The sequence below is a fragment of the Pristis pectinata genome, chromosome 20 (genome assembly GCF_009764475.1).
Source record: "Pristis pectinata isolate sPriPec2 chromosome 20, sPriPec2.1.pri, whole genome shotgun sequence".
Taxonomy (NCBI): Eukaryota; Metazoa; Chordata; class Chondrichthyes; order Rhinopristiformes; family Pristidae; genus Pristis; species Pristis pectinata.
The window spans coordinates 42,632,685-42,648,113 of NC_067424.1; the positions used below are offsets into that span (position 1 = coordinate 42,632,685).

Genomic DNA, 15,429 nt, shown 5'->3' on the forward strand with positions numbered 1-15,429 from the left:
TCTGCCTGTGTTTAACCGCCTATCGTAACACTGCATCAGAGCTGCGGTTGTTGAGCCTAAAGTGAGGGCTAAAAATGATTTGGTTACAGCAAGACAGAGGAGTGAGGAAGGTAAGTAATCAATCCGATACCAACAGAAGCCTTGTCCGCTTGGAGATGTGTTTTCTGCACGGTCAGTTCAGAAGGTGAGGATGGAGAAAAGTTCTTAGCTTCTGTGCGACAATGATCGATGTTTCCACTGCACGGATGAAAGTAGAGTTGCCGGCGAAGTGAGACGCAGACTTTCATTCACAGTGAACCAGACGCCTGTGTACATTGAACTTCTGAATGCAGTGTGATGAGCAGAGGAAGTTACTGCCTCCTCGGTTTTCTAACCATCCCGGTCGATGTTCAACAGTCCAGTCAAGTCCATTCGTTGTTCCACTGGATTCCTCCATGTGAGTGATTGCGAACGATTCGCTTTGGATCATTGCTGAAATATCTTAATGTCTACAGAATTAGTACCGACGTGGTGTCATGAAGAATGACACCCTGCATGAATTCATTGGACCATTCGTCAGTCCTTCAGATGAGAATCGACGACTGCGTAGATCTGAAGCTGTTCCCCAGACGGGCTGGTCCAAAGACGGTTACTCTACTCGACGTTCGTGGAGTTGTCAGGTTATTACTGATTTGAGTGATATGGCGCTCTCTTTACATGCTGGGTGAAGACGCCTCTCCATTGAGACCGCCTGAATTCTTTGAAATCGACAATTATTTGCAAACAGTTATACATGATGTAACCTCCGTGAAATAAAACAAAATAGTATTCTTTGAGAAACAACCGACTGGTGCCTGATATTGTGGAACTCAGTACACACAGGAGACTGCCGCAAAAGTAGGCCTCTGTTCAGTTAACTAAACTTATTGAAGATATTCACCAACAATTAACGCTGCAAATGAATGCTGGGCTGGAATTGTCACTTCCACTTGGATATCATGGGACTGTGTTAGTTCGTTAAGTTATCAATTTTTCGTGTCGGACTATGTCGGCCCCGTATTCTGTGGAATTTAGCATAATGAGCGGCGGTATCATTCATACAAAAGAGTAGATTTTAGGAAAGATCGACAGGGAAGAGGTTGGGATGATTTAACCACTGGGAGAGTCAGAAACGAGGGGACGGAGCTCTTAAGGTAAAGTGCAGGTGACTTAATACTGAGGTACTCATTTTTTTCTTCACGCACGAGTGGTGAAGCTCTCGAATTTTCTGCCGGGCGAGGGTCGAAGCCGGATCATATAAAGTGGGTTGGATAAATATTTGTTGGAACAAAAATGGAGGGGTTTGGATAAAAGGCCCAGAAAGAGAGTTGGGACCAGGACCAACTGCTTCAGCTCCTTTTCACATTCCGCTCCGTTACCTTCATCGTCCTTTCCCTGAAGCTGCAAGTCTTCCATCACCTCACCGTCGAACTCTCCCACTCATGCACTGTCTGTATTTATCTGGTTTTCAGTCTCTCTCTACCTCGCAGCTTACACAAACATTCTCATTCCCCAACTGTCCAACCCACTATTCACATCTCTGGGCTGTGACTGCATTCACCGTTGCCATCAGTAGATGTATATTGGCGAAACAACGGATATATAAATGGATTGGAGAGTGAGGGAAGGATAACGATAATCTCGCTGACAGTAAAGAGGACCAGAAGAGCATAGCGATATGCGATTGAAAGAAAGAAATAACAACTTAGGGATAACATGTGATCTGTGGAAGGACAGGGCTGTTCAATGGCCAGAAGCGAGGATGGTCGGGGAAAAAATGGGGGCTAGTGGAAGAAAACGGGTAGGGAGACTCAAGATTTGAAATACTAAACTGTCAAGAGTGGGATTCTAACTTACTCCTCCAGTGGAGACAGCGACCTGAAAGCAGAGACTTAGACCGCTCGGCCATCCTGATGACAAAGGGTAATGACATGATTAATTTCACTACTGCAGCAAATGAAAATATTAAAGTGTGTTCATGTTTATGGGGGGTGGTTTCGGAGAAAATACTATCTGAATTTTCAGCCCGGTGCTTCATTTTAGAAGTTCGTGATTATTTTATGATGGACGGACAGGCAGAGAATAGAAGGAATTGGGCCACTTGAAAGCAAATAAGATTAGTTTAATTTGGCATCGTAGTCTGAGAAGACGTGATGGGGTGACGGTCCCGTCCATGGTGCTGTCCTGTTCTGCGCATTGCACAGAACCTGTCCCCACATCTGCTGTCATCGTTAGATAGATTTTCGCTGTTTGACATTAACTCACCGAACTGATCCTTGTCACAGATCCATAGCGAGTAATAGGCAAGCAAAAGGTCACCAAAAGTCTGTCCTCACACCTCGGATTGAACCCCGCCGTCTCCAGCTCCATTCGTCCGTCGCCGTCTTACATCCTCTCTTCAAATGTTGCCTTGTTTCCGGAATCAGAGAAACCGGACCAGTCGTCTCCGAACGGGTCCATCAGGACCCGCCCCCGCTTCCGGATCTGACGGAAGGGAAACCTATGTTTAAGGACCTACCCCGCTGGTTATACAGGTTCACTTTGGTGTCTCCTCCACTGCGATCTGACCTGCTGAATGTGCAGCACACTCCGCCTTCTCAGAAGCTGCTCCCGACAGTTTGAGGAACTCTACCCCGATGTTCATGAGTCCGTTTGCAGAAATACATCAAAAACAAGATACACGAAATGAAACGTTGCGTGAAAATAAAAGTCGGCATTTCGTTATGTTGCCCACAAGGGCGGAGTGACCGAGGTAAACACGGCGGCGGGACACTGCTCGTAGCCAATGCGCTTAAAACGCGTGTGCTTGAATCAGATGAGACAGTTGTGGTGGAGGGGTGACCGACAGAATAGAAGCAGAACCACATTGGTAAAACGACCGTGGCAGGACTCGAACCTGCAATCTTCTGACGACTTCGCATCAAACACCGAAGTCAGACGTCTTATCCATTAGGCCAGGTGGTCGCACCCTGTGAGAAACGCCAAGAGAAAGAGCTAAGAAACCTGCTGGGGCCGATGTCCTGCGAGAGAGTGAGAAGGAGGGACACATTTCTCAAGCGCAGACAGAATTAATCGCTGTCAAGAGTTTCGACATGTGGAATGATTCCGCGATGGAGTTGAATGTGCTTAGACACTGAACAGCGTTTTCATCCGATTGAGAAGTTAGAAAGTTCACTTTTCCTGCTCCGCCCCTTCCCGCTGACAGATAAAATGCGGTCAAGCTAGTTCAGTGAGATGTATGAAGTGAGCTGTTTCAGGGTCGTAATTAACAGTGAGTGGTGTGGACCACTTGACGCAGACAATACGTTTCCTTCTCCGTGGGTCATCTGCAGCAACACGAGGTTGCTCTCATCAACATCGCCAGTGCTGACCAAGAAGCAAATGAACAGAGGTATATTTAAAGCTGTGCAGCACCAATAACAGTCACAAATCTTTTGTTGCAGAAATAAGTGAAGTAAAAGCGATCAAAATTTGAAGCAGAATAAGTATAATTATGCAACTTCGTCGCAAATCCTAAGAACATGAGAAATTTAAATTGTATCATCATTAAGAATCTGCACATTTCCGTCACTCGCTTCTCGCACAGAGGGTAAGCAATGGACGGAATTATATCCAGACCTGGCTGAGAACCAGAAGTCATACTGCAGTTGGTTTACCTGCGTCAGTCCCAGGCAAATGTGTTCTCGAAGTTGAACACATTCAAACCATCAGCCACCTCCCTCGCTGGAAGCGATTTCACGACGGTTACATCCCGTTCCCTTCTGTTTCCACCTCGTTAAATAGACAAAACAATTGGTTTCCATGTCCTTACCACCTGAGGAAGTTGTAAATTACTGGGTGTTGATTAGTTTGTCTATTTTAGTTCACTTGTGAGGAACTCTTAATTTATGGTGTGAAGGTGGCGGGTCAGAGGTGGTGCAAATGGAGGCGACGAAGCGTTCAGAAATTAGGCGGAGTTGCCACTGCGGAGAATCCGTTTCTGGATGTGGTAATACAATGTTTGGAAGTAGACGGAGCAGGGAATCTGAAGAAACGGGCAGAATCTGAAGCAATTCCCTCCCCAGCAGACGAAAACGAGAAGTTAAAACAAGTAGCATCTCAGTATTACAGCTGTGGGACGGTGCGAGGGCTCCGTGGCTGAACTGGTCAAAGCGCCTGTCTTGTAAACAGGAGACCCTGGGTCCAACTCCCAGCGGAACGTTTCCCTCATGGGGTGAATTTCCGTCTGATGAAGTCGAGTTCCATGCAAGCACCGCCGTTAACGCACCTCCAAACATAAAACAAAAAGCAACAGAACAAAAAACAGCTTCCAAAACGCAACAGGTCCGTTGGTGTCTGCGGAGCAAGAGACAGGGCTAGCGGGTCAACCAGATGACGTTTCTCATGACTTTTTTTCCGCTTCCTTGGTTTTAGTTTAGGGTGACAATCGTTTGCAACCGCGGCCGTGTCCTGATTTGGGACGTTGCCCTGGTCCTGTTGACAAGCTATCCTACCCAGCGTTGCACAGGTCTTTTCGTTCGAACTCCGACCATTTCGCTGTGTATTTCAAGAGACGGTAGAAGCAGCGCTCAAGATATGAGGTGGAATGCAGATTGATATTGAATACTGTTGCACCCCTTGGTTTCGTATAAATGTGGGCCACGATCACTACCTCTCCACAATCTCTCACAGCAACTGAGGACTGTTGTGAAGCCCCGCAGTGATATCATTGTTCCTGGCACCAATGCATGCTATCATTGTTCCTGGCACCAATGCATGCTGGAGTCGCAGTTACAAACACTGCGCAGCATAAGGGAGGGAGAGAGTTATGTAGACACGGTGCATCAGGTGACAGTCACCCCCCTTAGGGTAGGTACATCTGAGGTTCAGGAGGAAGATAGAATGGTGACGGTCAGGGGAGGGAAGAGGAAGAAGAAGTCAGGCAGGCAGACAGGACAGAGAGCTCCGGAGGCTGTTCCCTTCAGTAACAAGTTTTCTGCCTTGGAAGCTGTTGAGGGGGATGACCTGCAGGGGCCTAGCTGCAGTTACCAGGTCTCCTGGCACTGGGACTGGCACTGCTGCTCAGAAGGGAAGGGTGGAAAAGAAACATGACGTAGTGATAGGGGACTCGATAGTCAGGGAAACAGACAGGAGGTTCTGTGGCAGTGAGCATGAATCCCGGATGGTATGTTGCCTCCCAGGTGCCAGGGTCCGGGATGTCACTGATCGGGTCCACAGAATTCTTCAGTGGGAGGGAGAGCAGACAGAAGTTGTGGTCCATATTGGCACCAATGACATAGGAAGGAAGGGGGATGAGGTCCTGAAGAGTGAGTTCAGGGAGCTAGGCAGAAAATTGAGGAACAGGACCTCAAGGGTAGCAATCTCGGGATTGCTGCCAGTGCCACGTGATAGTGAAGGTAGGAATAGGAGGAGGTGGAAGATAAATGTGTGGCTGAGAAGTTGGTGCAGGAGGGAGGGTTTTAGTTTTCTGGATCATTGGGATCTCTTCTCGGGAAGGTGGGACCTGTACAGAGAGGACGGGTTACACCCGAACCAGAAGGGGGCCAATATCCTTGCGGCGAGATTTGCTAGGGTGGTACAGGAGGGTTTAAACTAAGTTGTGAGGGGGAAGGGAACCGGAGGAGTAGGTCAGAGGAAGAAGGGAATGGGGAAAAGTTAGATCAAACAGGTAGAGAGGCTTTGGGGAAGGAGAAGCAGAATTCAGGCTGTAAAAGTAGTAAGGTAGATGGACTGAAGTGTGTTTACTTAAATGCAAGAAGTGTCAGGAATAAGGGGGATGAACGGAGGGCTTGGATAAGTATGGGGGACCCTGATATCGTGGCTATTACTGAGACGTGGCTGACGTCAGGAGAGGAGTAGATATTGAATATTCCTGGTTTGCGGTGTTTTAAGAGGGATAAGGAAGGAGGGAGAAAAGGTGGAGGGTTGGCGATACTGGTCAGGGACACTGTTACGGCTGTGGAAAAGATGGATGTTGTAGAAGGATCATATCTAGAGTCCGTATGGGTGGAGTTAAGGAACATGAAAGGAGCAGTTACTCTACTAGGAATATTCTAGAGGCCTCCCGGTAGCAGTAGATATATAGAGGAGCAGATTGGCAGGCAGTGTTTGGAGAGAAGCAGAAAAAACAGGGTTGTTATAATGGGAGACTTCAACTTCCCAAATGTAGACTGGAACCTGCTTAGTGCTAAAGGTTTAGATGGGACAGAATTTGTTAATGTGTCCAGGAGGGAGTGCTGACGCAGTATGTTAACAGGCCGACTACAGGGAATGACATGTTAGATCTAGTTTTCGTAAATGAACCGGGACAGGTGAAGGATCTATTGGTGGGTGAGCATTTGGGGGACAGTGACCATTGCTCCATAACCTTTAAAATTGTCATGGACAGGGACAGGTGCAGAGAGGACAAGAGGTTTTTCAATTGGGAAAGGGCTAACTACGAGGCTATAAGGAGAGAACCTGGGAGTGTAAATTGGGATGTCCTTTTCGAACGAAAATGTACCATGGGGATGTGGTCGATATTCAAGGATCTTATGCAGGATGTTAGGGATAAATATGTCCCGGTAAGGCAGAGAAGTAATGGCAGGGAGAAGGAACCGTGGGTGACGAGAGAGGTGGAACGACTTGTTAGGGAGAAGGGGGTAACATAGGTGAGGTATTAGCAGCAAGGTTCAGACAGGGCCCGTGAGGAAACTATTGGGTAGCGAGGAAGGAACTTAAGAAAGGGCTGAGGAGAGCTCGAATGGGACGTGAAAAGGCTTTGGCTAGTAGGGTTAAGGAAAATCCCAAGGCCTTTTTCAATTACGTGAAGGGTAGGAGGATGGCTAGGGTGAAGGTAGGTCCGATTAAGGACAAAGGTGGGAGTATTTTCCTGGAGGCGGCGGAAGTGGGAAAAGTTCTGAATGAGTACTTCTCTTCGGTATTCACCAGGGAGAGGGGTCTTGATGATGCGGAAGGGAGTGCTGGTAGGGGTAATTTTCTCGAGGTTGTTGATATCAAGAGAGAGGATGTGTTGAGGTTGTTAAATAATATTAAGACAGATAAATCTCCGGGGCCTGACGGGATTTTCCCCAGGCTGCTTCGAGAGGCTAGGGAGGAGATTGCTGAACCGCTGGTAAGGATCTTTGAGTCTTCGTTGTCCACGGGGGTGGTGCCGGAGGATTGGAGGGTTGCGAATGTGGTCCCCTTGTTCAGAAAAGGTAATAGGGATAGGCCAGGGAATAGTAGACCGGTGAGTCTCACGTCTGTGGTGGGTAAGCTGTTAGAAAGGATTGTAAGGGATAGGATTTATGAACACCTTGAGAATCATGGACTGATTAGGCACAGCCAGCATGGCTTTGTGAAGGGAAGATCTTGCCTCACAACCCTGATAGAGTTCTTTGAGGAGGTGATCAGGAATATTGATGAGGGCAGTGTGGTGGATGTGGTTTCCATGGATTTTAGTAAGGCATTTGATAAGGTTCCTCATGGTAGGCTTCTTCAGAAGGTCAGAGGCCGAGGGATCCAAGGAAGCTTGGCTGTGTGGATTCAGAATTGGCTTGCATGCAGAAAGCAGAGGGTTGTGGTGGAAGGAGTGCCCTCGGATTGGAAGGCAGTGACTAGTGGTGTCCCGCAGGGATCGGTTCTGGGACCTCTACTTTATGTGATATTTATAGATGACTTAGATGGAGGGGTGGAGGGCTGGGTTAGTAAGTTTGCGGACGACACTAAGATAGGCGGTGTTGTGGATAGTGTGGAGGGCTGTCGGAGCTTACAGAGGGATATTGATAGGATGCAGAGCTGGGCTGACAAGTGGCAGATGGAGTTCAATCTGGAGAAGTGTGAGGTGGTACACTTTGGAAGGACAAACTCCAGGGCAGAGTACAGGGTAAACGGCAAGGTACTTGGCAGTGTGGAGGAGCAGAGGGATCTGGGGTTTCATATTCACAGTTCGTTGAAAGTTGCCTCACAGGTGGAAAGAGCAGTTAAGAAGGCCAATGGGATGTTGGCTTTCATAAATCGTGGGATTGAGCTTAAGAGCCGCGAGGTTATGATGCAGCTTTACAAAACTCTAGTTAGGCCACATTTGGAGTACAGTGTTCAGTTCTGGTCGCCTCATTATAGGAAGGATGTGGAGGCATTGGAGAGGGTGCAGAGGAGATTTACCCGAATGCTGCCTGGATTGGAGGGTATTGGATATGAGGAGAGGCTTAAGGTGCTAGGGCTTTATTCACTGGAATGGAGGAGGATGAAAGGAGACATGATAGAGGTATATAAAATTCTGAGAGGAATAGATAGAGTAGACAGTCAGCGCCTCCTTCCCAGGGCACCAATGCTCAAGACGAGAGGTCATGGTTTTAAGGTTTTGGGTGGGAGCTTCAGGGGAGATGTCAGAGGGAGGTTTTTCACCCAAAGAGTGGTTGGTGCATTGAATGCACTGCCTGGGGTGGTGGTGGAGGCAGATGCATTGAACAGGTTCAAGAGCTTGTTGGATAGGCATATGGAGGAACGTGAGATAGAGGGATATGCGGGAGGAAGGGGTTAGGTAGTGTGAGGGTGGTCTGATGGACGGCACGATACGGTGAGCCGAAGGGCCTGTTTTGTGCTGTATGGTTCTATGGTTCTATGGTTCATCGTCACGGTGATTGGTGATCTTTTTAGATTTTGTTCTGCAAAACATTTCCCAATGCATTTTTAATACTGAAACAGGCAATATTGTGTGAGTTAGGTTTGCACCCAATGGCAGTAGTGGGATTCGAACTCACGACTGGAGCCTTAATCCAGCGCCTTAGACCGCTCGGCCACACTACCGTACAGCGAAGTTGTTTTTCGTTCATTATATAACAATGGTTTTTGGCTGAACATTTTAATCTTGAAAGTTCTGTGCCCTCCGTGTTTGATTTGAAACTATTTGTCCCAGACACAGTGTTTGAGGCTTGATGCGGCTTCCCGTTTTCCAATCCATCCAATATCCCTTCAAACTAGACCGGAGACAGAAGTGGAAAACTGTTGTCACGACAGACGGCAAGGTGGCAGGCCACAAGGATTTCCAAACGTCAATGCAGGGACGCTAATTTCCCTGAATACTCTCAGTGTCGACATTGGTCAAAAGGGTTCAACTCAGACATTTCCAGCGGATGCAAAGAGTGACCTTACCATCCTATCTATCTGTGTTGTTACGTCCAGGGAGACTTGGGCATGTACATCATGATGTACGTAAAGGGTGCTCTCAATGTTCTTCGTCTAAATGAAGCAATCCCAACTTCCGCAGCTTAAAATTGCAAATGAAATCACTCAAATTTGCTGTGATACCGGAAAATCTCTTCTGGACCCTCTCTGGGATGTTCACAAACGTTCTAATATGTGTGAACATATATGTACAGAAATGTCCGATATTAGCCGAAGTTTTCGTGAAGTCTTTATGATTTAATGACAGTTACTTGCCGTTGCCTTTATTGCAATCAGGAAAACATACACCACACCAGAAACTGTTCCGTCTGCACGGTTCTACCCATTGCCCTCTCAGTCTGGGTTGTAATTCAAAGAAGTAATAAAGATTACCATTTCGAAACGGAGTTTCTGCGGATATTGGGAAACGCATCAACTGGGCACCTGCATATTGTGAGGGGACACGTTCCGGGTAAAAAAGAGACGTTATTTACTGAATTATAGAAGGCAAATTCGGCGATTTTTCTTCAGAACTTGTTTGAATTATAATGAACAAAATGCAAGGGGCTTGTCAATCCTTCAACATTAACGGAATGGAAACAGTTGAGTAAACTGAAGAAAACCAAATATATAAAACCTGCACAAAAACATTCGTGCACATCGGAAAGACCTCTAGGAGCACCCAGACGCTCAGGCATTTAACTCTGCGTTCCAGTCAACCTCCTTAAGTAGTAGCCTCCTTTTTTCAAGTAGTATTTCTCCCGTCTTTGAAATATTCAAAGACTCAGTACCCGCAGCCATTTTCCCGAAATGTTCTACAGCCTCGGACAGTCTGGGAGTAAATAATCACCTCCTTTCTGTGTTTTAGTGAACGATTCGATTATTTCAAACCATGACCTTGATTTCTGGATTATCCAACATCAGGTGACTTCGAATCTGACCTGTTTATCGTTGCAGCGAATTCGGACAAAATAACAACTCTGGTGGGATTCGAACCCAGAACCTTTGAATTGATTCGTCACGGATCGTGAGAAGTCTAACACTCTGGACATTGCGCGACAGAACCCATAGTTGCGCCCTTTGATGCACGTAGTTAAAGCCACCGAGGAGAACATCGCATTTCGTCAATCAGAGACTTTTGCCCGCTTCCTTTCATTCTTTCACTGAAGAAGCGACAAAACCAGTCCCCCAGTTCCCATCCTTTTGCAGGACCGAGTTTGTTGACAGGATTTTGCAAACAATTGGACGGCACGAATTTCTGATGAAGCAGCAGCATTTTTGAGTCTGCGCAGAAGAGACATGCGTGCGTTTCACCTCTTGCAGAGGGCTCCGCACAGTAGATCTTCTCCAGCACGGGTGAAAAAATAACTGATAACTATTGAATTGCAAGCAAAGTCGGGTACATGCTTGCCAAGCTCAAGGCAGAAGGAATAGCCTCAAAAACGTGCTTTAAATCACTGCGCCATTGAGTTGCAAATCACCATTGCATCACAAGTAAAGTGGTGCATTTTGAAGTAAATTGCACGATAGAAGTCCAACGCGTTGTTTATTGCCCCACCAAGCCCAGACGTATTAGATACGGGTTCAATACCCACCTCGTCCTGCCAGGTGCGGTGTGCAGTTCCTCTTATTACTGTGTGGATTTCCTGCATGTTCACCGGTTTCCTCCCATGTCCCAAGGACAAGAAGGTTGGCAGCTTCATTGGTCACCGTAATATGTCCACAGTGTGTCAGTGATAGACAGAATCTGGGGGTAATTGACAGGAATATGGGAAGAATAAAGAAACATTGGCGTTTGTTGGTGGTGAAAGTTTCTTGGGGACTCGGTGGATGGAAAATCTTGTTTTCTGCCTCCGTGACTGTATCGCTGTGTAGCTCATGTTTATGCGGCGCATTTTGTTTTGTCAGCATCTGTTAGAGAATATTTGGGAAGAACACCGAGTACCCATTAAATGATGAAAGAGAATCATCAGTAGAATAATGATAAATCACAATTCTTGTCCAATTTCCATTACAATGCGTGTTGTTCATGTTGAAAGAATTGAACATAAATTGGGGAGAATATTTAATCCTGATCAAATGTGGAATGAAACTTAAATAAAAGTAAAATGGAAACATGATCTGTGGAGGGGAGGAAATTAAAGTTTCAGGGCTCTCAGACGTCAGCGACACATAGAAACTCTCTGTCTTTGAGCAACAGAGCAATCCGGCATTCCCTGGTTGCCTTTCAGTGCAAGCAAACAGAAATGTTATTTTGTTTGTTTCTTGTCATTCTTTGGAGTCGACATGATCCATATAATTCCCATTACAAATATACGTTATATATCATCCACATGCCATACAAAATACATGTCATGTCAAGCAGTCACCAAGTAAACCAAGGCCTGAGGAAATGGTGATTTGCTGTTTCAGCGCCGCCAGAAGTGTTGAATGTCGGGGAGAAAACCTGAGGTCACCTAACCTGGGTGGACTTGAACCACTAACCTTTCGGTTCGCAGCCAAACTCGCTGGCCGATTGTGCCACAGAAACAGCTGATGCCAAAGCCCATCGACAGACAATGTAACGGTGCAGCGACACAAATCAGAAACTTAATTCCGTTTCCCATTCTGCGTTTTCCCTGCGAATTGATTGGTTGACGTTTCGGGAGCGTGATAACATTTTCTAATTGATGGATTAGAATTAATTAGAAGGAACCATTTAAATATCCGTGTGGCGAGCTCTGAAGAAATTGTGGATATTTCAAGGCATCACCTTCGTCGGTTCTCTGTAGTTTCCTTAAATTGATTTGCGAAGATTTGATTTCAGAGAGTCATTTTCTCGTGTTCCCAACAGAGCTGTCAAGCAGTTCGCTGTCAGTTAAAAGAAAACGTGAGAACGAGAAAGGCAAGGGAAGTGTCAGAGAAGGATCATCTAAAGATGGAATAAGGTGGAAATTGGCAGAAATCAGAATGAAAGCTTTGACCTCTGTGTCAGGAAGCAGCAGCAATCCAGTTTTCGATGTGCTGAAAGAGAGTTGAGAGATGGGATAGAGCGACTCTGAAGCATATATTTATTCTCCTCCTTGTTTCTCGGATGCAACCTACCTCATGGAGTATAAAACCTATAGCGAGCCTATAGGTTTTATACTCCATGCTGAACGAATGAATCTGCCTGATTCAATCAAATTCGCCTGCGTTAGGCAAATATTCCTCGGAAACACTCCTGTCCATGTAACTGCCAGGATATCTTTGAACTTTGTACTTGAACACACCTCTCCACTTCCTCTGGCACCCATTCCATATGGACTTCACCACCTGTGTGAACAACTTGTCCATCAGATCCCCTTTCAATATTTCCCCTCTCACCCGAAACTTATCCCCTCCATTTTCAGTCTATACCACCAAAGAAAAATAGACAGTGACAATCCAACATATCTCTGCCCCTTATGATTTTATAAACCTCTAAGAGTCAGTCCTCAGCCTCCGTTGCTCCAGGGTAAAAAAAACACAGCTTATCCAATCTCTCCTGGTTAGTGAAGCTGTCCAGTGATGGCAACATCCTTGTGAATATATTCTGTACCCTCTACAGGTGAACGACATCTTCCCTGCAGCAAGTTGACCAGACTTGCACACAGTTCCCCACGTGCGGTCTTATCAGTGTCATGTACAGCTCTAACATGACGTCCCAATTTTGTACTCCGTGCCCTGACTCATGAGAGCACGCGTGACAAGCATCGTTTCCACCAACCTGTCTACTTTTGTCGTCAAATTCCGGAAAGTATGTCCTTATACACTGAGGTCTCTCGGTCCTACAACACTCCACAGGGAGCTCTCATTTACTGTGTAAGTCCTACCCTGGTTTAACACCCAAAAATGCGACACTTCGCAGTTGTCCCAGTTTATTCATCTGCCGTTCCTTGGCTACATTCAGAGTTGATTGAAGTCCTGTTGTTATTTCAGATAGCCTACTTCAGTCTACCACCAATATTGGTGTCTCCCGCACAGGTAATAACAATGCCACCTGTTTTTATCTCTATCGTTGATATGGATGTGACAAACAAAGGACGCAGCACAGATCCATCCGGAACTCCGCTAGTCACAGGCTTCTAATAAAAAAAATGCAACGCTCCACTACAGGACACCGACTCCCAGCACCACGCCAATTGACTCGTTCTCACTGAGTCCCATGTGATCCAACCTTCCTGAACAGCCTCCCACGCGGGACCTTTTCAAAGGTCTTGATAAAATCGATATTCCTATAAATGTCCACCGCCCTGGCCTTGTTGATCTTCGCGGTCATCTCTTCAAAGCTCAATCAAATTCGTGAGTTTCATCCGCACAAAAATCGGTGCTGACTCTCCCTATTGAGTCGATAACTTCCCGAATGCAGGTCTATCCTGTCTCTCGGAATATCTTCAAGTCACTTTCCCATAATAAATCCCTTCACCGGCCTGTAGTACTCTGGCTTGTTCTTGCACCTACCCTCCCCCTCTCTATTTCACCTATGCACCCCCCCCCCACTCAAATATTTTTAGAACATCGTTAACCAAGTGAAAGCTACCAGAGGACGGGAGAGAGTCTACTGGGGAAGAAGGAGGTATGGAGGAATGTAATGATGGACGGAATAGGAAAGCATATCTGAGAGCAAGAGACTTAAAGGGAAGCGGAGCAGAAAAGTGTGCGCTGGACAGAGATAGAAAGAGAACGTCAGGGAGAGAGCGAGAGAGACAGAGAGAGGCGGAGGGTAGATGAAGAGATGGGACATTGTTTGTGAGAGAAAGGCTGGAAGGTGACAAAAACAGAATCAGTTAAATCACGAGCAGGTCGTTCGGTCTGTCGAGTTCGATCCTCCATTTAACAATGTTTGGTCGATTTCAAGACAATTTTCTGTCTTTTGCTTTGTTCCCTGATTCCGTCATTTTCTGGAATTCGAACTCTGTCTGTGCTAAACGAAGTCATTGACCGACTCTTCACTGCGGTCCCATGGGAGAATTCACCTTAATCGAGATATTTCTCCTTATTTCAGTCCTAAATAACCGTCTCCTTCAGAAATTGAGAGAATAAAACAGAAAGCAGGAGACAGACGCGGAGTGAAGCAGTTCATCTGGGCGATGACGAGAGGGAGAGAGAGAGGGAGTTGGAGAATGAGAGAGAGAGAGACAGATAGAGAGCGCAAACATGACGGACGTAATTTGGTTTCACGGCAGTTATGCGGAATTTAACTGAATGAAGTTCTTCTGACTTCAAAGCAAAATCTCTTGCCGCTGTTTACAAGGTGAATGGGAACGCCCAGAAGACGCAGTCGCTTCACCACCTGGAGCAGGATCCAAAATTAGGTTCTTGTCCAGGATCGAACTGGGGACCTTTCATGTGGAAGTAAAGGGTAAAAATTGTAAACATACCTTTCGCTTGTAGAAAGATACCTCGCAAGCAACAGCACGCAAGCTTCTGACTCAATGGATAAGATGTTAATTACTTTGTCCGGGACCTTGGCCAGTCGCGTTATGCCAGACAATTAGGAGTATTGGGTGCAATAAACAACGAGGTGGAAGCTGGTCCTAAGCAATGAGGGGGGATACCTGTCTTTGAATTTCTTGATTATAACTCAATTATGCTGGACCATAGGTGCGATGTCTGTCTCGGGATCTCTGTGGCTTCACCGAAACTCGCGACGCCGCATACATTAAGTGTGCGTGACAATATCTGTATAAATTTCAGATGCTCCTTTGTACGGGGAGAACTCGGGAAGCGACCTTTCACGTGTGCTGAAGAGACCTCTCCTCAGCGGTGCACTGCTAATAAACGCGTTTTATCGAAGCGACCTCGTGGCACTGTGTTACTTTACAGCGGACAGAAGTGAGAACTTAATTTCGAGACGACAATTTGGCGAGCCAGCCTGGAGCCCAAGACGAGGTTTCGGAAGCGGCGTGAGCGATCGACGGGGATAACGTCTACCTGAGACGGAAGGGCCCACAAGATCCGATTCACCTTGATCCCTCTCAGGGATTCGGACAACTGATAGATCGCTTCGCTTGTCGAATATCCTCTGACGGACTCCTCGCGTACCTCTCCGAGTGCCACAGGTAAGAGGGGTTCGAGTCCCTAGTTAAGTTAATTTCGTGTTCGGGGTTCGAGTCCCCTGTTAAGTTAATTTCAGGTTCGGGGTTCGAGTACCCAGTTTCGTTAGTTTCGCGTTTGGTGTTCGGGTCCCCAGTTGCGGGTTTGGTGTTCGAGTCCCCAGGTTTGGGTTTTAAGTTTGTGAATTTCAAGGTTTTGAGCTCTAAG

The 15,429-nt window shown here is 46.6% G+C and overlaps 1 non-coding gene across 1 annotated transcript; it reads right to left on the reverse strand.

Annotated features, from left to right (window-relative positions):
• Positions 1–8,737: 8,737 nt before the first annotated feature.
• On the reverse strand, positions 8,738–8,808 carry trnal-aag (transfer RNA leucine (anticodon AAG)). The gene has a single exon. It is a non-coding gene; the product is annotated as a tRNA-Leu (tRNA).
• Positions 8,809–15,429: the final 6,621 nt, after the last annotated feature.